The sequence below is a fragment of the Theobroma cacao genome, chromosome 1 (assembly GCF_053813885.1).
Source record: "Theobroma cacao isolate CCN51 chromosome 1, ASM5381388v1, whole genome shotgun sequence".
In the NCBI taxonomy this organism is placed as follows: Eukaryota; Viridiplantae; Streptophyta; class Magnoliopsida; order Malvales; family Malvaceae; genus Theobroma; species Theobroma cacao.
Window position 1 is genome coordinate 4,314,245 of NC_142639.1, and position 26,301 is coordinate 4,340,545.

The 26,301-nt window shown below is 35.5% G+C and overlaps 4 pseudogenes; all 4 read left to right on the forward strand.

Moving 5' to 3' along the window:
• Positions 1–562: 562 nt before the first annotated feature.
• Positions 563–2,980, forward strand: LOC18611419 (L-type lectin-domain containing receptor kinase IX.1 pseudogene; annotated as a pseudogene).
• A 3,697-nt stretch (positions 2,981–6,677) lies between these two features.
• On the forward strand, positions 6,678–8,491 carry LOC18611421 (L-type lectin-domain containing receptor kinase IX.1 pseudogene; annotated as a pseudogene).
• Positions 8,492–10,461: 1,970 nt separating this feature from the next.
• On the forward strand, positions 10,462–12,595 carry LOC18611424 (L-type lectin-domain containing receptor kinase IX.1 pseudogene; annotated as a pseudogene).
• A 3,812-nt stretch (positions 12,596–16,407) lies between these two features.
• LOC18611425 (L-type lectin-domain containing receptor kinase IX.1 pseudogene) lies at positions 16,408–18,657 on the forward strand (annotated as a pseudogene).
• Positions 18,658–26,301: the final 7,644 nt, after the last annotated feature.

The following is a 26,301-nucleotide window of genomic DNA, read 5'->3' on the forward strand; positions in this document are numbered from 1 at the left end:
CATAATAAAAAAATAAATATTTATTTAAATATTTTTTAATAATTCAAGTATTTTTTCGAGCATTATACCATTATTATTAACGATTATTTTAATTTGATCCGTTATTATTAACGATTATTTTGATTTGATTGTTTTTATTATTGCTAATTGGATTGTTAATAGCAATTCAAATTAAAAATTAAAAATTTACTTTATGTGATTGCTTTCAACCTAAGACCTATAAATAGGAGATGTCTTGAAATGCATAGTTTGCATTTCAAGTTACTTTATATTTGATAGAGACTAAAGTTTTTAAAGTAACTTTAATGCTTTTTCTTATTATCGTTTTCTTGACTTTTTAGTTTTTATATTCTTCCTAACCCCGATTTCATCATCAGAAGATTGATTTCTTCTTTCTATATTTGAAAAGCTTTTTTTTTTTTTAAAACTAAAATTCTTTGATAAACTTCTCTACCAAGTTTTCTTAATTGCCGGTCAATTTATTCAAACCTTTCGACCTTTTAAAATTGCTATAAATATTTACTAAAGAAACAGTCAAACACTTAGACAGCTAGCGCCTTAGAATTTTTGTTACTTTGCATACAAAAACCACTTTGTTTCTCTATGTCTTTTCCAGGACAAAATTATAGTTCCATTTCAACGAAGCTTCTCTGAGCTTCATACAGCTCTGAACTTTTTGGTACTTGGCAGCTGAAATTTCTGCACCAAGTCATCATAAAAATACCAGCATCATTGTATAGTGTTTTTAGAATTCCTTTCAGTGCCGAGCTGCATCTTTCCCTCCTCTCCCTTGCCATGGCTGCTGGTTTATACAACTCATTTTATTTACCCTTTATTTTCGCCTTCTTTCTTTTAGTTTTTCCGTCGGTCAATTCAGTAAACTTTCAGATATCTCGCTTTGAACCCAATGATGACAGGATTCTCTATCAGGGTGAGGCAAGCCCTTCCGATGGAATTATTAAATTTAACAGTTTGGTCAATTTGTTCAGAGTAGGATGGGTTACATATGCCAACAGGGTGCCGCTATGGGAGCCTAAAACAGGGAAGCTTTCTGACTTTAGTACCCGTTTTGCCTTCAGCATCAACATCAACAACCTTTCTGATTATGGTCACGGCTTTGTCTTCTTCCTGGCTCCTGCTGGATCTCAGATCCCACCAAACTCAGCTGCTGGGCGTCTGGGCCTTTTTAACACTTCGCAGTGGGTTTCGACTCTGGGCCAAGTTGTCCTGGTTGAGTTCGACACTAACAAAAATAGTTGGGATCCTGATCAACTTGATAACCACGTGGGGATTAACAACAATTCGATCGTTTCAGCCGTCTACACCAGATGGAATGCAAGCATTCATAATGGAGATACTGCGGATGTATTGATTACTTACAATGCTACAACTAAGAATTTGAGTGCATCTTGGAGCTACCGCGCCACCAATAATCCTCAGGAAAATTCTAGTCTGAGTTATCAAATCGATCTTATGAAGGCTCTACCTGAGTGGGTCATGGTTGGATTTTCAGCTGCCACAGGTGTGAGTACAGAGCAACATATTCTTCAATCGTGGGAGTTCAATTCAACATTGGAAAGAGAGGAAACTGGTCGAACTACGGCAAGAAATGTTAAAATAGTGGAAGGTACTGTAGTTGCTCTAGGTGTTTTGGTAGCTGGGACCGTCATAACACTCATCATTTTCAGGCAGCGGAAGAAGAACATGAAAAGAAAAACAGAAGGGACGGTAAACTTAACATCAATCAATGATGACCTCGAAAGAAGAGCTGGACCTAGAAGGTTTTCCTATAGTGATCTTGTCTCTGCTACCAACAATTTCTCAGAACAAAGAAAGTTGGGCGAAGGAGGGTTCGGTGCGGTTTATAGGGGTTACCTCCCTGATTTAGACATGGTAGTTGCTGTAAAAAGGATTTCAAGAGGGTCAAAACAAGGCAAAAAGGAGTATGTAACTGAAGTGAAGGTCATTAGCCAGTTAAGACACCGGAATCTGGTGCAACTAATTGGTTGGTGCCATGATAGAAGTGAGTTCATACTCGTCTATGAGTTCATGCCAAATGGTAGCCTTGATTTCCACCTCTTTGGCCAAAAAAGTCCACTTTCTTGGCCTGTCAGGTATAAAATATCACTCGGATTAGCGTCTGCACTTCTTTATCTTCATGAAGAGTGGGAGCAGTGTGTAGTGCATCGGGACATCAAATCTAGCAATGTAATGCTGGATTCTAGTTTCAATGTTAAACTCGGTGACTTTGGGTTGGCCAGGCTCATGGACCATGAGCTAGGCCCCAAGACAACTGGGTTGGCAGGGACTTTAGGCTATTTGGCTCCGGAGTATGTAAGCACAGGTAGAGCAAGTAAAGAATCGGATGTATATAGTTTTGGAGTGGTATTGTTAGAAATTGCTACTGGAAGAAAATCTATTCATCGCATAGAAAATTTTGAAATGGGATTGGTAGCGTGGGTTTGGGACCTTTACGGACAAGGAAAGCTTCCTTTGGCTGTTGATGAGAAGTTGAACAAGGAAGTTGATGAGAAACAAGTGGAGTACTTGATGATTGTTGGACTGTGGTGTGCTCACCCTGATTGTTGTTCGAGACCCTCGATCAGGCAAGCAATTCAAGTTCTCAATTTTGATATAGAGAAGCCAAATCTTCCTATGGAGATGCCTGTTCCTACGTATCTTGTACCTACACAATTAGTCACCAGCGAGGAACCTTCGTTAACTAATTCAAGCATGGAAGTGGGTCGTTAGATTCGATTTCCCTACTAAGGCCCTAGAACATTTTAATTGTTTTGCCTTCTGAATCTATCATGTAATTACTAAAATTGAATTTGAATGTATCAACTCGTAGAGCTATTGGGAGATGTTTTGATCTATTACAGCCAAAGTGATAGTATATGTTTTGTAGTCCTTTCTTGATAATATAGTGATATACAATAAAGACAGAAAGATAGAACTGGACTGATTCTCTTTAGTAGCAGACTATCCTGCATTTGTTTTTGGAATCAATGGAATATTTCAATTATTCAGAAAAGAAAGATCTTTTTTTGAAAGTTGGTGTTTTATTGATAGAAGAGCTAGAATGCCATGTTGGGTCTTGAACTTTATATAGTAAAAGACTCCTTTTGGCATTGAATCTAACATACAGTACTTGGAACTATGACTACAACCCAATCGAAGCAACTCAAAACTAGATGGTATCATCCTCAGAACAAAAGAGCAGCCCCTAAGCAAAAGAGTTTAAGCTGTACCCAAAGAAGAAGTTGAAACAATCCCTATCCAAAAAACAGTAAAACCGAAAGTAAAAAAGCATCCATATCCTTATCAGGATCCAAGGAAACCCCTGTCATCCTCAGCAGTTGGCACACAGAAAAAACCAAAAACTTGGATAGAGGCACAAGCGTCGGCCTTCTTAATCAGCTGACCCTCCAGATTTTTCATGAAGCTCTCATTGCAAGAGGAAAATCCCCTGCTGCCTTTACATTCTCATCAAAGACTGGAAGCATCCCTTTTTATCAAAGACGAGATATAGCCGAGCAACCATTTGAGAAGAACTGGATGAGGGATTAAGTGACCCCTTCAAAACGGCAATCAGCATCAACCCACTTTCTGTTAGTGGAATGATTTTAAGAACAAATGACTGTTGTAAAATGACTCTGTTATACAACAATAAAACAGAGATGAACAGAGGATGCAAAGCTCACACACATCTTCATTAAAGCAAGCTAATAAATATTACGTATAGCTTAGAACTTAAAAAGAAAAAAACATAACCACCTGCTGAAACGTGGTTTACAAATACCAGTTAATAAACTAAACATAAAACATCCATGATCTCATGACTTAGTTACGGTTTAGAGAAAGACACAGCAGACACATAATAACTGTATATATCTAAATTGAAAAACACATGTCACTTGGTCAAGCATTATCTTCAACACCCTTCCTTAATGCTTGCATCTTTAACCATCAGCATTCCTCGGTTGAGTTCAAATTTTGCTCTGTGAAGTGCCTTGGTCATGATATCTGCAACTTGATCAGCCGAGCAGCAATATTGAACCAGAATTTTACCTTTTTTCTGTGCGTCTCTCAAGGCATGATATTTCACGTGAATGTGTTTAGTTCTTCCGTGAAAATAGGATTTTGAGAGATGGATATAGCTGACTTATTATCCACAAACAGCTTGGTGGTTTAGTCTGAGGTATACCAAGATCAATCAGCACCTTTCTTAACCAAAGAGCTTGATTTGCAGCATCAGCAGTTGCCACATACTCAACTTCAGCTGAGGATTGGGCTACAGATTCTTGCTTGTGTGAATTCCATGAGAAAACACCATTACCAAGAGTGAATATGTATCCAGAAGTACTCTTAGCATCATCAATACAGCCTCCCCAATCGCTATCTGAGAATGATACAAGATCAACAACATTGGATCGTGTAAACTTGACACCATAGCTTGAAGTGCCCTTTAGATACCTCAGTAATCTTTTTGCAGCAGTGAAGTGTGACTTGCATGGCTGCTGCATAAACCTTGACAAATAACTAACCGAGAACATGATCTTAGGTCTAGTTGAACATATATACAAAAGACAGCCAATAAGACTTCTATATTCACCAAGATTACTGAGTTTATCACCTACATCAGTAGGTAATTTTTCATTAGCGACAAGAGGAGTAGCTATTGCCTTGCAGTTGTTCATTTTGAATCTATTCAGGACATCAAGAATATATTTCTGTTGTGTTAAGTGAATACCATTCCTGGTCTGTGATACTTCAAGTCCCAAAAAATACCTCATCAACCCCAAATCAGACATATCAAACTCTTTCTGCAAATCTGCTTTGAATTTTTCAACTTCATGACAATAAGCACCAGTTATCAAAATATCAACTACATATAATGATACAATTGAAGAGACACCATTACCTCCTTTTAAGACATACAAAGTTGCATCATTCAAGCTTTTCTGAAATCCTTGACTTTGCAGATAAGAGTCAATTCTAGCATTCCAAGCACGTGGTGCTTGCTTTAAGCCATATAAGGCTTTATGAAGCCTATACACTTTGTCTTTGCCAGCTTCAGCTTCAAACCCCTTAGGTTGTTCAACATAAATCTCCTCTGTTAGTCTACCATTTAAGAAGGCAGACTTAATATCAAGATTGAATAGTTTTCAGCCAAATGCTGCAGAAAGTGCTATGAGTAGCTTGATTGTATCTAACCTTGCCACGGGAGCAAAGGTGTCAAAATAATCCACCCCTGGCAATTGAGAAAACCCCTTAGCAACGAGCCTTGCTTTATACTTATTCGAAAACCCATCAGAATTTAATTTTTTCTTGAAGACTCATTTGACTCCTATCACTTGTCTGTGTTTCGGTATGTCTACAAGTGTCCACGTCTTGTTCTTCTCAATCATAGTAATCTCTTCCTTCATAGCAGCTTTCCATTCATCATAGAGTACAGCTTCATCAAAACAGTCAGGTTCGGAGATAGCAACTTGACATCTATCATAAATATCTTGAATAGGACGTGTACCTCTCACTGGTGCTTCATCAATAATCTGGTCAAGATCAAGTTCACTTGGAACAGCATTTTGGTCATCAGATTTTTTTTGTTGCGGTTCTTCCCAATTATTGGAAATTTGATCCTTTTGTTGGGTGTTTTGTTTTGATGAATGCCTCTTTTTTCTTTTGACTGGTTGTGTCCCTTCTTTCCAGTATCTGCAATTATTTTTCCCTTAAACTTAGCCACCAAAGCATGCTCAGTGTTATCATCCAAACGTATTGCCCTCCTATGTTCTGAAGCCTGAAGAGCTTTTACAAGTTCTGTAAGGAAAAGTTTGGACAAATCCTTAGACTCTTCCAAGGAAGAAATCTTTGATTCAAAGCGTTCAAGGATGCTAACCAAAACTTTTTCAACCACCCGTTTGTCAGGCATGGTTTCACCCAATAACCTCAACTGATTCACCACCTTCATTACCCTATCAAAATAGTCTTTGACAGAGTCAGCATCTTTCATCTTTAAAACCTCAAATTCTCTTAGTAAATTGAGAACTTGCATCTGCCTGGTACGATCAGACCCTTGAAACTCTTCCTCCAACTTGCTCCATGCTTCTTTTGCCATGTTACAGGCCATGATCCTGGTAAACACCACTTCTGTTACAGGAGAATGCAGATATGACAAAGCTCTGTAATGTTTTGCCACCTCTTCATCATGCTGTTTGATTTGAGCCAATGTATCATTTTCTCTTAACTGTGGAGGTAAAGTATCATTTTGAACAACATCCCACAAATTATTAGCCCTCAAATAAGCCTTCATTTTGATGGCCCAAATGGGATAATTACTCCCATCAAATATAGGAGGTGTCTGGTGAGAAAAAGAAGAACTTGTAGCCATTTTAATGGTGTTGGCAACAAGTAGAAAGAAATTTATGAGTTTGCAGGATGTTTTAAACAAGGTTTATAAGTGATGAAGCCTTATTGTGATCCCTTAAGATCTTAATGGAGCTCTGATACCATGTTAGTGGAATGATTTTAAGAACAAATGGCTGCTGTAAAATGACTCTGTTATACAACAATAAAACAGAAATGAACAGAGGACTCAAAGCTCACACACATCTTCATGAAAAAAAGCTGATAAATATTACATATAGCTTCGAACTTAAAAAAAAAAAAGAACATAACCACCTGCTGAAACTAACAAGGTTGCCGACTTCACCACTCATTTCTCCTTCTTTATTGATACTCTAAATCGTAATTCTTCCATGTATGCAGCGGGGCTTGCTTTCTTTCTTGCTCCCGTTGGATTTGAAATCCCACCCAATTCCGCAGGTGGATTTCTAGGCTTGTTTAACACCACAACAAGTGATTCACCTCGGAACCAAGTTGTTCTAGTTGAGTTTGACACTTTCCCCAACCCTCAATGGGATCCTCCAGTTCAGCATGTGGGGATCAACACTAATTCAATTTCTTCAGCTAAGTACACCCCATGGAATTTTAGTTTGTACAGTGGGAAAACTGTTGATACATGGATTTCTTATAATGCTACTACTAAAAATTTGAGCGTCACATGGAATTATCCAAACACCACAATTTCTCAACTCAACTTCAGTCTTTCTCATCATATTGATCTGAAGCAAATCTTACCTGAGTGGGTCAAGGTTGGAATTTCAGCTGCTACAAGTCATTTTCAAGAGGGACATCGACTTGTATCTTGGGAATTCAGCTCGAGTTTAGAAATAAAGAAAACAAAAGGAAAGAATATAAAAAACATCAAATTGATCGTAGTACTAGCAGTTCTGGGCATTTTGATGACAGTTGTCAGCATATCATTTGTGTTTTACAGGAGGTGGAAGAAGGGGAAAGAAGAAAGAGAAGAGAGAACAAACGTAAGTTCCATCAATGACGACCTTGAAAGAGGAGCAGGACCGAGAAGGTTTTCTTACGGTGATCTTGTTGTAGCTACCAACAACTTCTCAAACCAGAGAAAGTTGGGTGAAGGAGGATTTGGTGCCGTTTACAAAGGGTATTTCAATGATATAGATACGGCAGTTGCAGTGAAGAAAATCGCAAGGGGCTCAAGACAAGGGAAAAAGGAGTACATTACTGAAGTGAAGATCATTAGTCGGTTGTGACACCGCAATCTGGTGCAACTCATTGGTTGGTGCCATGATGGAGGAAAGTTCTTACTTGTCTATGAGTTCATGTCAAACGGTAGCCTTGACTCTTACCTTTTTGGCAAGAAAGCTCCTCTCACTTGGCCTTTGAGGTACAAAATAGCTTGCGGTTTGGCCTCTGCAGTGCTTTATTTGCACGAAGAGTGGGAGCAATGCGTGGTGCATCGTGACATCAAATCGAGCAATATAATGCTAGATTCTAGTTTCAACGTCAAGCTTGGTGACTTTGGATTGGCACGGCTTATGGACCATGAGCTAGGTCCTCTAACAACAGGGCTGGCGGGGACATTAGGTTATATGGCCCCGGAATACATAAGGACAGGCAGAGCAAGTAAAGCCTCGGATGTATATAGTTTCGGTGTGGTTGCCTTAGAAATTGCCACGGGGAGAAGGTCAGTGGATCCAAAGAAAAAAAATTCACATGTTAGTTTGGTAGAATGGGTTTGGCATCTTTATGGAAGTGGAAACCTTCTTTCGTCTGTTGATGAAAGGCTGCATACGGAGTTTGACGGAAAACAAATAGAGCGTTTGATGATGGTTGGATTATGGTGTGCTCATCCTGATAGCAATCTGAGACCTTCAATCAGGCAGGCAATTCAGGTTCTCGATTTTGATGTGGCACTGCCAAATCTGCCGTTAAACATGCCCATTCCTACGTATCATCAGCCTGAAGCAACAGCATCAAGCAGTTCTAATGAACCTTTTTTAACTAATTCAAGCCTTGACGTGGGTCGTTAAGCCAGTGACATCCCATCCCAAGTTCTTATAATGAAAAATAACGTAGCGATGATCTCTCGTTTTCTTTGCTTACGTTTGGCCGATAGATATCCACTATTAATAATTATTTACTTTAGATTTTTATATTATTACTTTTTATAAAAAAAATTTAATATGTTTCATTTAGTAACTTACTCATATATTGTAGGAACAGTTTTATTTGCCATTGTGACATTCAAAGTTTGAAAAACCACTCAAAATTATTCCTTTGTTAATTAATTGTCGTCTGGTAGACCTTAGTCGCCTACAACTCAACTTCCTGGAAACTCCCTAACACATGGTGACTTCCAGACTCCTAAACAAATCTAAAAACACTCGATTAGACACGAAAAAATCCCTAGATACTATGCTCCGTTGAGAACTGATGAGGTCTTGGCATTTAATTCCACGGTACATCCCATCTAGGTGTCAATTATAAAAACCACTACAAAGAAATTCTATTTCATCTGGGGATTGAATCATTGAATTGCTAATTTTGTTTTAAAAATGTTTTGCAAGGAGAATATATGAGAGATAAAACTGTCATTGAAGAAAACGATTCGATAGTGATAAAACTCAAGATGCGTGAATCCCTAAACTAAATACCAATATCTGGCAACGTAATAAAATGTTATTTTGTCTTAGAAATATTGATCTTATCTTCTAGTAACAGAGATGATTGCCCAGCTTGAGCTGTGGAAATGGCAAGGCAACAGTATGAGAAAAAGGTGTACGCTACGCTCTGCCCCAGCACCTTGGTGAGTAGGTTGCTGCTCTTCACCTTCCCAAGCTTGGAGCTAAGCTCACCAAGCTGACTACATTAGCGTGCCCATTGAGGGCCCTTACAAAGATTTGAACTATGTTTTTTAAATAAAGAATTTTACACTTATGAATGCTCGAATGTATAAATATTAAGAAAGTTTAATAAAAAAATTTTTTTTTTAAAAGCAAATAATACATTTGAATGGTTTAAATTTATTGATGATTTGTGGTTAGATTGTTAGGTTTTGATTTTTGTAGGAGTTTATTGTGGGTGATTGGAAAGTTACGGAGGAAAAGAGTTGGATTGGTCTCTCCTTGAAGAAGACCAGATGGGTTTGAGTAAGGTGATGGGACGGTGCGGGAGATAATATTGCCACTGATGCAGTCCAGATTTGCTGCTTGTGATAATCAATTACTAATTAAAATAAAAAATCTGTCACTTGCTACTGTTGAACTCGTTGACCGTAGTCGTCAATAACTCACTCAACTTCCTGGAAACTCCCCAACGCCGACAATTTTCCATTAGACTCCTAACAATTCTAAAAACTCTCGATTAGACTCATAGGGAAACCATCTAGGTCTCATTATATACTTCCTTTTATGTCTTGCACCGACGTCCTTTTTTATTTTTGAATATTTTATGTTTTATCTTTTTTATTATTGAAAGTTATTTAATATTAATTTTATAAAAAAATTAAATATAAAATAAATTAAAGTTATTTTTTAAATTTTCGTGAAAATGAATTAAAAATAATATATATCCCTGAATAATTAATTTGCCTCCCATGATCTTCACCAGTTACGGGCCAATTAGCTAGAATTCAGTGAGGCCTGTCTTGCGTTTTCCTTCATAAATTACTAATTTACCAGCAAGCTCCTTAACCAAGGCATATGATTTCAAACCAATGCAAGGTGTTGTCCTCTTCATCATAAATTGCGCAGTTATCAACTTATCTTCAAACTAGCACTTGTTTTTGCCTAAAATTAGTCAGCATTAGCAATGATTCTTTGCATTCTCTCGGGTCAAAGATCACGACTTTTTTAATTGCGCGGCTCTATTTTCCGCTTTCGACTCCTAAGTCCTGACAAAAGACCTTGACTCAAAAAATAAAGTCTTTCTATGCAATCTCGTGACCATGCCCTGCCCTCTCTTTCAATGAAGTTTTTTCTTTTTTTTTTTTTTTTTGTGAACACGTAAATGAAAGTCGTTTGCAGAGGTAAAACTATATACTAGCCTTGATATATAAGTTAAAGCTAACTTGTACCTCTGCTCCATGTCCTCTTTTCTCATAGCAATGGCCAACCATTTCTGTTGTTCATGGAGCTTACCTTGCTTCCTCCCCTTCCTGTTTCTTCTTCCTTGTGTTAATTCAATTCACTTTAAGATATCTCGTTTCGACCCTGAGGCAACCAACATTGTCTATGAGGGAGATGCACGACCTTATGTTGGTGCTGTTGACTTCAACAGCGTATCTTATCTGTGTCGTGTTGGTCGAGTTTCCTATGCCCAGAGTGTGCCAATCTGGGACTCTGGGACTAACAAGGTTGCCGACTTCACCACTCATTTCTCCTTCTTTATTGATACTCTAAATCGTAATATTTCCATGTATGCAGCGGGGCTTGCTTTCTTTCTTGCTCCCGTTGGATTTGAAATCCCACCCAATTCTGCAGGTGGATTTCTAGGCTTATTTAACACCACAACAAGTGATTCAACTCGGAACCAAATTGTTCTAGTTGAGTTTGACACTTTCCCCAACCCTGAATGGGATCCTCCAGTTCAGCATGTGGGGATCAACACTAATTCAATTTCTTCAGCTGAGTACACCCCCTGGAATTTTAGTTTGTACAGAGGGAAAACTGCCGATGCATGGATTTCTTATAATGCTACTACTAAGAATTTGAGCGTGACATGGAATTATCAAGCCACTACAATTTCTCAGCACAACTTCAGTCTTTCCCATCATATTGATCTGAAGCAAATCTTACCTGAGCGGGTGAAGATTGGATTTTCAGCTGCTACAAGTCATTTTCAAGAGGGCCATCGACTTTTATTTTGGGAATTCAGCTCGAGTTTAGAAATAAAGGAAACAAAGGGAAAGAAGACTAAAAACGTAAAATTGATAGCAGTTCTAGCAGTTTTGCTGGGCATTTTAGTGACTGTTGTCAGCGTGTTATTTGTGTTTTTCCGGAGGTGGAAGAAGATGAAAGAAGAAAGAGAAGAGAGAACAAACTTAACTTCCATCAATGACGACCTTGAAAGAGGAGCAGGACCAAGAAGGTTTTCTTACACAGATCTTGTTGTAGCCACCAACAACTTCTCAAATCAGAGAAAGTTGGGTGAAGGAGGATTTGGTGCCGTTTACAAAGGGTATTTCAATGATATAGATACAGCAGTTGCGGTGAAGAAAATTGCAAAGGGCTCAAGACAAGGGAAAAAGGAGTACATTACTGAAATTAAGATCATTAGTCGGTTGCGGCACCGGAATCTGGTGCAACTCATAGGTTGGTGCCATGATGGAGTTGAGTTTCTACTTGTCTATGAGTTCATGTCTAATGGTAGCCTTGATTCTCACCTCTTTGGAAAGAAGACTCCTATCAGTTGGCCCTTTAGGTACAAAATAGCTCGAGGCTTGGCCTCTGCATTGCTATATCTTCATGAAGAGTGGGAGCAATGTGTGGTTCACCGTGACATCAAATCGAGCAATGTGATGCTAGATTCTAGTTTTAATGTTAAGCTAGGTGACTTTGGATTAGCTCGGCTGATGGACCATGAGCTAGGTCCCTTGACAACAGGATTGGCAGGAACATTAGGGTACATGGCCCCAGAATATATAAGAACTGGCAGGGCAAGTAAGGCATCCGATGTGTACAGTTTCGGGATAGTTGCCTTAGAAATTGCTGCAGGGAGAAAGTCAGTTGATCCTATAGAAGAAAATTCCCAAAGGGGTCTGGTAGAGTGGGTTTGGCATCTTTATGGAACTGGCAACCTTATTTCAGCTGTTGATCAGAGGTTGCATGCAGATTTTGATGAAAAACAAATAGAGTGTTTAATGATTGTTGGACTCTGGTGTGCTCACCCTGATAGCAATCTAAGACCATCAATCAGGCAAGCAATTCAGGTCCTTGATTTTGATGTGGCACTTCCAAATCTCCCTGTGAAAATGCCTGTTCCTACCTATCATCAACCTATAGCATCAAGCGGCAGTAATGAACCTTTGATGACTGATTCAAACCTCGAAGTGGGTCCTTAAGCCATCTCATCTCACTGGTCTACGATTAAACGTCCTGGTGTCTCCAATTTTCGTTGATGTATAGAAAGACAGATATATCCCATGTTGGGTCTTGTATTTGCAGTAAAAAATTTTCCTGCAATTTTTTGTAATGTTATTTTAATTAGGTTTATATCATGATATTCCTGGATAACAAAAATATTTTTTATTTGCATTAATCTGCTGATACAACAAATAATGGCGGAGTAATATAATTTTGGAAGCTTATTGTACATGAAATGTCATGATCATTAAGCTTTCTGTTAGTAACACTTAACCGTTGCTACCTTTCTAATCTCAGACTGAAAATAATGCAAGCTTTCATAGAGTTTGCCACATTTAACAACAGCGGGCCCATTTTGGCCCTCGTTTGTTATATGATTCGATTAAGACTAACATTAGGCTGTTAAGAGGGCCTAGTCTGGGCCGTTTAGCCTCCGTTGCTCAAGTCAAAAAGTTATGAATAATGACTACTTAGGTACATTCTTTTTGGTGATACTAGAATTGCCCCTTCGTTACGTTCGTATCAAATAGAAAACATTGATGAAAGTGTAAATGACAAAAAATATATACAAAAAAATTGTTACAATTTTGACTACTATGTGAGAAAGTATAGTTGTTTTTTATAATTGCATGCATTCATTTGCATATATTCAAGAAAAAGTAGATATTCATGAATAAAATCGAGATGATGATATGCTGTTAAATTTATTGCTCTCATTGCTACCAGTTTAAGCAAAACTCATTGTTTACGAACAAAACAAAATTAAGATCATGATTTGTGGGTGTATTTTTGCAGATATTTGTTCATATACAAAAGTTGACATTTTAATGTTAAATTCAAAATATTGCCTATGAACAAAAAATATCAGGTATTGTTTCTAATTGTATACATTCATTGTTATCCACTTAACAAAAACTCAATGCCCTTGAACAAAACGAGGATCATGATCTGATGTGTTTTCACAAATTTTTGTATGTACACAAAAGCTAGCATTACAATGTTCAATTCATGATGTTGCCTGTCAACGAAATATATAAAGCAGTGTTGGGCATCATTGTAAGCAAAGTTTTAGAATATGTTACTATTAAGGGGGGGGTCAAAGAGCTTTTAGTGAGGTTGGTGTTTGATGATTGGGTAGTCTTAGAGGATCCTTTATAGGGGTAAAAATCAAATCAAAAGTTAGGTGTCATAATAAGTTAATCAGTTATGATATTAGTCACTTATTTATATATATATATATATCTCGAAAAAATAAGTAGTTATGCAGATAAAATATATATTCTGTTAACATGTAATGCTACGAAGCAATGATAGTCAGTGGTATCAAATGATGATAGATTTATTGTATTTCAGTAATAAAGAAATTTTTTCAAAGTATGAACTTTACGATTTCTTAAACATAATATTAACAATGTACTTTAGTAATAAAGAAATTTTTCCAAAGCATGAACTTTACGATTTTTTAAACATAAAATTAACAATAATAAATATGCAAAAGAAGATCACTCCATTTTTTGATCGAATATTGTAATGAATGTCAAACTAATATTCTCATACAACAAAAGAGGAAGAAAAATGAAAAATGAACTCGTTAATAATAACAAACATAAGACCCCGCTCAAGCTAAACATTACTATCAAGTTGAATTTCTACTATAATATATTTAAATAGAAAAACCCATGGAATGAATTAGTTTCAAGTAGTAACAAACAAACTAAACAAATAGGATGTAAGTTGATGTCAATTGAAAGTAGATGAGAAAGCAGAGGAATTTATCAATTGTACCTGATTTTGTATTTCTTGGTAGGTGACTCTTCTTCTTTGTTGGCAATGCGTTGCTTTTGCGTGTAGACTTTAGGAAAAGTTCCCTAGCTACTTGACTTTGCCGCTACTTTATTGAATTAACAATGCTTGCACCATCAGGGGATGGTCCAAATTTAAGATGGAGAAATCATCCTTCTTGTTGCTAAAGGAAAAAGAAGTTGTACTGTAACTTGTCGATTTTGTTCAACGACCAATCCTTCCTTTAACAATAAGAAGGATTTTTTTCACATCAAAATTAGACCATCAATGATAGCACAAAACGTTGCTACTCTTAACCTTAAAGACCATCAAATAATTAATTTGACAAAAAAATAACTTCATTTGTAGAATGAAACAATAAACACAGACTGAATCACACAAATATAATAATAGTGGCGTCTGACTTAAAAGGCATGAGTGTGATTTGGTAACACAAATGCATAATAATATTTTAGAAACAAAACAAACTAAATTAATGTATCTTGGACAATATTGAACAAAAAATTAATGCCAGAGGTGCTATTTGTGTCAGCTAAACCTTAAATCAGAACAGGATTTGTAGGACATATTATAAATGTTATGTCGGCAAAAAAGAGCCTCGTATTTTGTATGGACTATTAATACATACAGAATATAATTACTATATGTGTTTGTAAAATGAAAACAGAGAAAGCGAAAAGGATACAATAAATAAAAAATTAAAGAAAATCTATTTTTAATTTAGAAAATAATTATTTGTTTATTTCCTAAATAAGTTAATGCCCGCATGGCCAATGACACGTTTGGACTTAATCCCAACCTCATCTCTTAAAGTTAACAGACAGAAAAAATAGTTTTAATTTAATAAAAGCATACATATGTTTTAAACACCACATAGCAAAAAATGTAAGCCAAAAAATATACAAATCATAATCATAAAGATGTTCTACGAAAAGAGATGAATCTGCAGATGTTAGTTCATCAATTTTGATGAGCAAGTTGAGAAAGAAATTAATGGTATTTGTCTATTCATACACCATATCAATAATGTGGAATAGTACGAAACCTATTAACTATGAAACAATAAGCTTAGAAAAATTTATATACAACCCATCTAAGAAACAGTGAAGAAATAAGCTTATAAACAATTTAAACAATGTATGAAGCAAAGCTCGATTTGCCCAAAAAATAAAAGCATCCAAAGACTATATAAATAAATAGTAGAAAAGATATAAATCTAATGTTTTGCTTGTTAATCAGTAATTTTCTGACAGAGAGGAAGTGAACTCTGTGTATAAATTTTCTTGATATTCCTAATGATCTTAATCAGTAATTTTCTGTCAGAATGGCACCACCAGCTCCCCAGCTATAATCTTTTCTGCTATCTGTTCTTTGTTGTTCAATTTTGCAGGGCAGCAATATAGGTGGCTTTCATTTAGATAAAAGCTAACGTACAGTCTATAAGGTTCCAGCACTGGACAGCAATCAGCTTTGTTTATGAAGTTGGGTACTAATATTAACATCGAACATTTTTCTATTATTTGTCTGATCATACATTTCCTTCTCTGATGGAACTTCATTCATTTTCATTGTATTCTTTAATGCCTACTGTTTAATTTCAATTTGCGGGCATCCTATTCTACGTCATAACAAAGTCCAAACATAAGAATCCAAACCTATAGGATGAAAGAATCATCACCTACCATGTAAAAAAAAAACATTTCATTACCTGAGTTGGAGTAGATAGAACCGCGTATACGAAATGAACATAGGAAATTAGTTTCTAAAACAAATTAGGAGGCCGCCCTAGCATATTGGTCAGTCGGCTCTTCATTAGACAAGAAGGATTCCATATTCCCTGAAAGCTTTTTTATTGTATAATCCAAAACGCAGTCTTCAACGGTTAGGATAGGATGGCATTTGATCTCATGCTCAGCATCCAATTGTTGCAAAATTAGGGAGTCTAGAACTTGTAAATACACGCATCTCTCTTTATGATATTCAGCAGCATAATTTAATTACATATGCCAAAGTTGAACAAGAACAGTTCAGCGGAGGAATTGTTTAGCTGACCTTGTTAATTAATCAACCTTTTCAATTAAAATTGTAATTAAATTCGTAATATAGACATATAGTTGAACTACTCATAGGCCTTGAAAAACATTTCACCTTCATTCTCTCCTCTATGCCTTTCAACCATGGCTCTCTCCATCTTAGTTTCATGCCATCTTCTAACTAAACAGAATCATTCTCTTATTATGAAGATCTTCATTTTCTTTCTTTTGCTCCTCCCTTGTGCCATGCCACTCTCCTTCAACTTTACTAGTTTCAGTCCAAACATGCAAAACATTGAATTCGAAGGCGATGCTTTCTCATCAGCCAATGTTTTGCAGCTTACAAAGAATGATGCTATTGACAACCTCACCGGTAGCATTGGACGTGCCTCATATAATCAAGCAGTGCGCCTTTGGGATGCTAGTAACGGAAGGCTTACAGACTTCACCACTCACTTCTCCTTCATCTTAAGAGCAGTCAATCTTAGTGAATATGGTGATGGGATATCCTTCTTTATTGCGCCTTTCGACTCCAAAATGCCTCCCAATTCGAGTGATGGGTTTCTTGCATTATTCAATCGTAACTCAACCTCAAACTCCTCTAACAACAATATTGTTGCAGTGGAGTTTGATAGTTTCCAAAATGACTGGGATCCGAGTGACGATCATGTAGGCATCAACATCAACTCCATCATTTCTGTGACAAATGTCACATGGAAAAGTAGCATTAAGAATGGATCAAGAGCAAACGCATGGGTAAGTTACAACTCCTCCACAAGGAATCTAAGTGTTTTTCTAACCTATGCTGATAATCCAGTCTTTAGCGGAAATTCTAGCCTTGCATATGTTGTTGACTTGAGGAACATATTACCAGAATGGGTTAGAATAGGCTTCTCTGCATCCACAGGGCGTCAGGTTGAAATACATAATATTCTTTCTTGGAGTTTTGATTCAAGCTTGGAGACAGGTGGAAGGGGGAATAATTTAGGTCTGATTGTTGGTTTGGCTGTAGGTTTTGGTCTATTGGCTTTAGGACTAGGTTTGCTTTCCTTTATCATGTGGAGAATAAGGGCACGTTTGAACAAGGACAGTGACGCCGTTGATTTCACCATAGATGATGAATTTGAAAAAGGGACAGGGCCAAAGAGGTTCATGTATCAAGAACTAACTCGCGCAACAAATAACTTTGCTGAGGTTGGAAAGCTTGGAGAAGGAGGATTTGGAGGCGTTTACAAGGGCTTATTAAGTGATTCCAACACAGAAGTGGCAGTAAAGAGGGTTTCAAGAGGATCAAAGCAAGGAAAAAAGGAGTACATATCAGAGGTGAAGATCATTAGCCGTTTGAGACATAGAAATTTGGTACAACTTCTTGGTTGGTGCCATGAAAAGGGTGAACTCCTTCTTGTCTATGAATTCCTGCCTAATGGAAGCCTTGATTCTCATCTCTTTGGAGGGAAAATCATGTTAACATGGACTGTAAGACACAAAATTGCTCTTGGCTTGGCCTCTGCCCTGTTGTATCTTCATGAAGAGTGGGAACAATGTGTGGTGCATAGAGACATAAAGTGTAGCAATGTAATGTTGGATTCAAACTTCAATGCAAAGCTGGGAGATTTTGGTCTTGCAAGACTTGTAGACCATGACCTAGGTTCACAAACAACTGTTTTGGCCGGCACCATGGGCTACCTAGCCCCTGAATGTGTCACTACTGGCAAGGCTAGCAAGGAATCTGATGTTTATAGTTTCGGAGTTGTTGCCCTTGAAATTGCATGCGGAAGAAAGCCAGTTGAACCAAGGGAAGAACCAAGCAAGGTAAGGATGTTAGAGTGGGTCTGGGACCTCTATGGAAAAGGTCAACTTCTTCAAGCTGTTGACAAGAGACTAGACAATGACTTTGATGAGCGGCAAATGGAATGTTTGATGGTAACTGGGTTATGGTGCTGCCATCCTGATTACACTCACCGGCCTTCTATAAGGCAAGTGATAAATGTCCTAAATTTTGAAGCTCCATTGCCTAGCCTGCCATCAAAGTTACCAGTACCAATGTATTATGCGCCCCCAATCAATCTCTGCAAATTTTCCTACACATCATCAACAGGTCTCACAGATTCAGAAAAATATCGAACGCAATGTTCATGTAGTAGCTGCTCTACAAATACGTATTCATCATCAGCAGCAGACTCCGGAAAAGCTCTCCTAAATTCTCGCATGAATCATGTCTAGTATATTCCCTTTAACTCTCCATTTCATACAAATATAGGTAAAGAAAAAGATGAGATGTAGCTTAACCATGCAACTTGTATTTATTTCATGTATTTTATGAATTTTGAGATAAATGGATGCATCATTTTTTTTCATAATCGTGGTCTAATGACCTATATCCATGTTACTGTGTTAAACTGAAAAAGCTTAGACGGAAGTTATGAAATAGTTGGAATTTGTTTCTTCTTCTCGATTCTGGATGAGATCATGGTGTCTCGTTAGCTTGTTTGAAATCCAAAAACAGCAAATCAAGAATCATAGGTCATGTGGTATAGATCAATGGAACCATCTATGCCAACCACATTAACCAATAGCACTGTCATTTTTCTCAGCCTTGGGCTAGCTGTTTTTGAGCATACTTTATTCTCATAAATCAGAACCAAAATTAATGTACAATTCCAAGCTCTAACCATAATGGGTCAGAAATACTTAAAATTAACTTGTAGGGTTGATGAAAGGGGCGACTACTTTTCATCTTTAGTAAACTGATGGTTAATTAAAAGAAATGTTGGCACCAGGAGGATTAACAAGGTTATGATATTTTTATTGGCTTCTCCGAGCATATAGCATCTACATAATAAAACCAAGCGGGAATGAAAGGGCAAGCTGTTGCTCCATTTTCATGTCGATGTGACCTCTTTAAATTGTATGTCAGCTCTCCCCATTAAGACAACGGAAAATTCGAAAGAACCTCCAGAAAGCTAATGAATCCAATCTTGTTTCTACAAACCTTCTTTTTGTCTTTGTCCATTCGGTGCCCCTATCCAAATCTGGTGGCTTCCTATGGCTTTTACGAAACTTGTCGTGTCTGCCAAATATGGTATCATCGGACATTTTTATCCCTTCGGTTTCATCAAAGCTTACATGCTTGCCAATTAGTTTGGCTACATATATCAAGTATTTTCTGATATAAAGATTACTTCTGCCATCCGAATATTCCTCATTCCCTTCCAAGAATATTGCAATAGAGTTGGACAAACCTGATTGTAACATACAAGATAAAAAGTTTAAATGATTAGCAAATTAACATGATTTTACCCTCGATTTTCCCGTCTCATTCCTCCAATTTCTAGCTGGTTAAATAACTTTTTAATTTTTTATGCTTTTACTTTATAAAAACAAAAATAAAAATGAATATTTAGAAATTAAATCAATAAAAAAGTGAAAAAAAAATTAAGAAATGAAGCTTAATTTATTTATTTATCATTTACTTCAATGACACTGCCGCCCTCTTCGGCTCTTTATTTGTAGAGAGAGGGTTTGGGCTTTCAAATCGAGTTAGAATAACATCATGGGCCTAAGTTCATTGGAGGTGGGCCAGACTGGATTGAACTTTTGCTATACATTACTACTAACAACTTTTACCTAAGCCCACCCCTGCCCACAGAACATTTGGTGGCCTCTGCTTGACATTTCAAATCCAAGCCTTTATATATGAATTGGTATTTATCGTCATATATATTATGCACGAATTTTTTTTATTTTTAAATTATAATAACAGTTATATATAAAATAAAAATATGTATAAAGTGTAAATTCAATTATTTATTAAATAAAATATAATTATAGTTGAAAGATAATTAATGTTTCGATTATATATAATTGGAAATTTCATACTATTAACTTATATTTTATTCAATACTATTAGAATTAAAAATATATTTTTAATAAAATATGTTCAATACAATTAGAAATATATAATGAGAGAGAAGGGGTTCCAAACTATATTGGGAAATTGTGATTGAAGGTAATATATAATAATCGTGAAAACTCTAAAGTCAGATTTAATTTTTTTTATTCCATTTGATATTGTGTTTGTAATTAAATTTGATAATTATATAACCAATCAGACTATAGTCAATATAGGCAGTTAGATTAGGTTTCAATTATGTTTAGGAAAATAATTAATTTGTCTTTATAACCTATACTCTTCCTTGGAATGATATATAATGGTAATGGTCTTACCTCTCAAAACATTGGTCATTAGTAACATTTGCGCAATCTTGGATTTGGTCACAAATTCTTTTTGATGATGACAAAAACTACTGCAAAGTTGTATCACGTTTGTAATTGCTCTTTGCTTCTCTTTTATACCCAAAATATTAATCATGGAAAAAGTGCATTTAATGACTAAGGAGCCTGATTATTTTCTTCTAATCTTAATCTTTTAATGAGAAACGTGTCCAAGAGGTAAGCTAAAGATAATTAGAATTTACCTTAAGAAAGAATAGCAGATTGACAATTTTAATCCATTCCAAGATAAAAAGATTATAGTATGCATATATATATATATTATGATCAAATAAAGTTTTATTTAACTTATTATTTTGGATAAGATAACTTTATTTGAGATCTAAAATATTAATTGCTTAATTATTATCAATTCGATTATATCGAGTTGCAGCTCAAATGACATTTTTATTTTTTTATATTATAAAGTAATTAAATTGGATTGAGATCGATTCTTCTGTTATCATTTAATTTATTTTTTTTATTATTATATTTATCAACCCGGCGAAATCCCCGAAATGTAAGCCGCAAACACCAGAATTCACATGTCACAATGTTGGTGGACTGGTCACAAAACACCGAGTACTAGTTTCAGGTAGCATACACGTGGCATCGTCCTTTGCAAAAATAGTTGATATAACGCGATTGCTTGTCCTTTCTTGTTTGTCCTTTTGGACTTGACAGGTCTGAAATGTTTTATGCTCGGCTTTTGAATGGGCTCTGCCCTCCTCCCTTCTTTCTTTTGTCATTAGCTGGTTAATTTCTTGGGTTATTTTTTCAAGTGAGTTTCATACATAAAGTGTTTCTAACAATAAATTTTTTCATAATTTTAACTATTTTTAATTATAAAAATAAAAATTTAAATAAAATTATTTTTAATAAAATTGATCCATTTATTTAACTCAACATCTCAACCCGAAACCTATTAACGAGTCAAATATACTTAAATCTGCATGCCAAATCAACTCATATTCTTTAAGCTTTCTTCGTTAAATTATTCATTTTTAGAGTATTCTTTATTAGAAAGAAAAACATTTAAGTATTTTGAATATTTTTGAGTAGTTTGAGATACACGAAGAAAACTTTTTAGCGTTTTGAATATTTTTAAGCATTTTGAAATGATTTTTTATATATGAAGAAAAATTTTTGAACATTTTGAACATTCTTTGTCAAGTAAGCATATTCGTTAATTATGTTATTAAATGGAATATGATGTATTGTTTTGAAGTTGTTGATCTTATTAAATGTAATTCTGTAGTTTTATGGTTTTTGGGTATTACGTGACTGATTTTGGACATTGCGTAACTGACTTTGAGTATTGCGTAACTAGTTTTTAAGTATTACGTGATTAGTTGATATAACATTGCGTAACTAGTTGATTGGCATTGCGTGACTTGTTAGTAAAGCATTGCGTGACTAGTTAATAACGCATTGTGTAACTTAGGTATTACTTAAAAATCAGTCACGCAATATCTAAAACCAATCACGTAATGCCTAAAAACTAGTCACACAATGATTAAGTCATGAAATACCTAAAAACTAGTCTCGTAATACTTAAAAATCAGTCTAATTAATTTTAACTCATCAATTTTGAAGTTCTATGAATAAACCAACAAACTCAAGAACCTAAAACACATATATATTTTTTTTTTGCTAAGCCATGAAATTGTACATTTCATAAAAGATAGGTTACAAAACTCCATAATCCTCCAAAGTAAGACAAAATATATTCCTATCAAGAGGGCCTTGCTTACTCCCCTTATACAAAAACAAAATATACTCTCTTTACATAATATTCTCTGAACAATTTTAACTTAAAATCTCATAAAAAAATCAAAATCCCTAGTAAACATGCTTAACAATCATCTTAATCCTAAACACAACAAAATCGTGAACCACCATAAAATCCATCAAACATGCTTTAGCTGTTTTTTCTCCCTGAGCAAAATCGCTGTTCATTGCCCTTGAAAACCCCAAGATCCACCATCCAAAAAAGTAAAACAAAATAAGAAAGAGTTTGATGTCATCTCTACGTTTTGGATGGCGAGATAGACAGTATTTGACCAGAGAGACAAATCGATATTTAATTTTGAAATTTTTATCTAGATAGCGAAATAGAAAAAACTGAAACCATTTTAATTTGTTTGAAATTGTTTAAAGGTATTATTGTCAAATCATGTAAAAAATTGATAAAAAATAATTAAAATTATAAAAGATGATATTTTTGAATTGGGTTTATGAAAAAAATTATTCTAACAATTTCCTCTAATTTCTTCCTGTATACTGGTAGTGTTTCTTATGTTGGTCTTTTATTATTTGTACGATTATATGGTGTCTTATTTCGGTATGGTGCTATGTGGCTGAAGTTTATGAATGCTTTGTGATTGTCCGACGCATGTGGTTAAGGTGTGATTTAATTTTGTGTGTTACATGGTGAAGTTGAAGTATATTATGTGCTTTCTAGTCTCCTTGTCTGAGATGCAAGGTTGTAATGGTTATTGCTATCACCATGTCGAGGTGTGTTTATTTATGGGGGCACCCTGTTCTGTTCATTTTGTGAGACCCAAGCTGAAGTTTTCTCCAAGGACTTAATGGAACAAAAGACGTCGGGCAATCTACATAACAGTAGCACTAGGCGTCAGCAGGTTGCCATTCTCTTTTTATCTTCTAACTCTGTATCTGGGATGCTAGACCAGATTATGTATCAATACATCCTTGGTAAACCAATATCGAAATTCAACATCATTAAACAAATATTCTTTTCAGGTGCAAAAACATATTTATCTTATTTTTGTGCCTAATTTTTGAATAACATGGAATAAGTTTGTTTTTACAGATAGAATTAAATTGGAAATTGAACTGTACGATGAAGTCTCCATAAAGACCCCGCATTAGGAAAATACAATTCCAATCGAAATTGCTGTACGGTAGGACTCGGTCCAAATTTATTTTAGGTTTAAAACGTGGCTATATTTTTTTGGATCTTAACCAAAACTTTTGCCAAAGAATTGATTAAACAGCCGCTTTGAAGGACTCGGCACCCGTACATTTTCCATGAAGAAAGAACATTCGGCCAAAACACAAACGTGCAAAAGAATGGAAAATTATCAACATGCATGCAGCAAGATATAAGTTATTCTCATAAATTGCTTAATTTCCACGAAATGTTAGGTATGAGTATCATTACCATTTAACAAATACATAAATTTTATATATAACGTTGCCATTATATATCATATAAAAATACGCACGGCAAGATATTGACTATGATAAGATATACACATAAAAAGAAGAAAATAAAAACCCCAGTCCTCTAATCAATCAAGTACTTTCGCCTAATTTAGTATATAATGAGTAAAGTCTATGTACAATGGTTGAAAATTAACTTATTTATGACTGTACAATTAAGTCTTCATTGTTTTCATCCCTGAGCATAATTGAAAGTACGGATTGTCAAAAATGAGCTCAGGACTAGTAAAGAATAGAATTAAACTAGTTAAAAGACCAGCAGAGTTTGTCCAATTGTCAGCTGTTTGAAGAGAAAGTGAATGTAAGGAGAAACGTAAACCAATCTAGAATGAATGAATAACTGAAGAAAATTAAAGAAGAAAAAAAGACCTCCTTTAGGGCTTTACAGCAATCAAATTTGTCATCTGTTTTTCACCGATGAAGAAACAAAATGACGTCTTTCAAGTTTCAAGATTTAGTTCAACCATTGAAACAAACCAAATCCTTTGATCAAATAATCTCACGCTGCAACCACTAAACTAACGACTTTTTGACCTATGTGCAAAAAATATTCAACCACTTTAACTAACCAGAATTGACATTGGCATATGGATATAATAACCAGACTAATTATAAAACCAACTTTGACATTGGTTAGATACCGTCACTTAGCTGGAATCCAAAATCAACTTTTTTTTTTCTTAGATTTGTAAGATAAGTCCCATTCGTTCTTGTGGATTCATCATTTAAATTAATCTACTTCATCCATTAAATAATTAACTGTTCAATGAAAAAGAAATGTCCTCATGTTGACTACACTTGTTCTTGTTTGCTTTGTGGTCCTGCTAGAGGAACTGTAGTTGCAAAAAAAAGGGTGTTGAAATTAAGTTAAAAAGGAAAGATTCAAATAGTAGTGGTTCTGGTAAAGGGGAAAGAATAAATTGGCATGGGAAAGGTGTCCTGGAGATTGAGCTGCCCATATTTATATGTTTTGCGTCTTGAGTGCAGCACAAGGTGTTGTAAAAGTCACAGTAGCAGGACAGCAAGGTTTGGTTATTTTTCACCTTTGTAATCTAAGCGTTGGGGTTGGTTGATGCCATGTGGAGTTTCCATGGGCCAAGTGTTGTCTGAATTCAAACCTGAAAATTTCCCAAATCGTCATTGCTTATTTAGATTAATTTATTAGAATCTTTTCAGGGTCTTAACAGGCTTTTGCAACTCCATTAAGGGAGCCGAAACTAGAAATTCTATGGGCAATGATGGCTACTCAAAGGCTCAATGACCGAAGATGCAAGGAAGAGAAAAACGAGGATGTTGTTTTAATTGGCTAGTAATCTAAGAATTAAGCCATTTCAGTATGGGCAGCACGGTCGAGAAAAAAAAAGGTTGATTGGGAGATGTACTAAACAGCGTGAAATGCATTTACGCCACTTAATGATTTGAATATCAAATCTGGTGATGATATGGTCTGAGATTTGTGTCACTGTTGCTCCTGGTATGATTTTAATAACTTTCTTTATAAAGCTAAACCAACCCCTAATTAAAATTCTATATTAATTTGCTTCCATAATAAGAATTGCTCTCGAATTTTCAGGGCTTTCTATGAACCTTCTGCAAATCTTGTTTGATAACAGAACAAGTTGAATACTTTGTCTGCTTGATAGTCGCGTTTTCTCTTCAACACCTTTTCTTTTTCACCCTTTTCTCGATTTTGACTTTTCTTTCTTTTCTTTTTTTCAACTTCCACATTTCATTCAAATTTCTTCGTTGGATCAAAACCTTGTTGGAACTTTCAAAGTAAATAGTCGGAACGGAATTACGAGTAGTATTTTTTTTTTTCCTTCCATTTGTGAATTTTGTTGTTTTCAGACCTAAATTTTGGTGAACAAAATGCCACTTTGGTGTCCAAAATTGTCAAAGCCGAGAACAAGGAACACTGGACACGTGATACTTTTCCTTAAGACAAAGCTGCCCTTCGATGACTAATTCTAAATGACCCAAGAATTTTCCCTTTAATTAAACCGTGAAAAACTCGTTAGAAAGATTTCGGAGCTGCTGCTTTTCACACACATTTACTGCCGTGTTTGACACCCGTTATGAAAGGGCTTTAATTAAATTTTTATACCTTCTTATTTTATCTTTTAATATAATTCATAAAATTTTAAAGAGAATTATACTTTATTTTTATTTAATAAAAACATTATCAAAAATGAAATAAAATCTACCAAATAATTTTCTACATGATATAAGACTTTGGAGTTTATCAAACATTATCACAACTTCTAGTTATCGCGTTTTTTTTTTTGGTAATTGTAGAGCAGTTCACTTTTTTCTAGAGAAGTTATAGTCCTGGTCAAACAACTCCAATTAAAATGAATAATATACAATTAAAGACAGCCGTGACTGTAACACTAATACTAAGAATCAGGAGTCGTTGTTTTGTCATTAGACTTCCTATATAAACCCCATCGGGCTGTGACCATTATGTCTTGCGCACGTTTCAG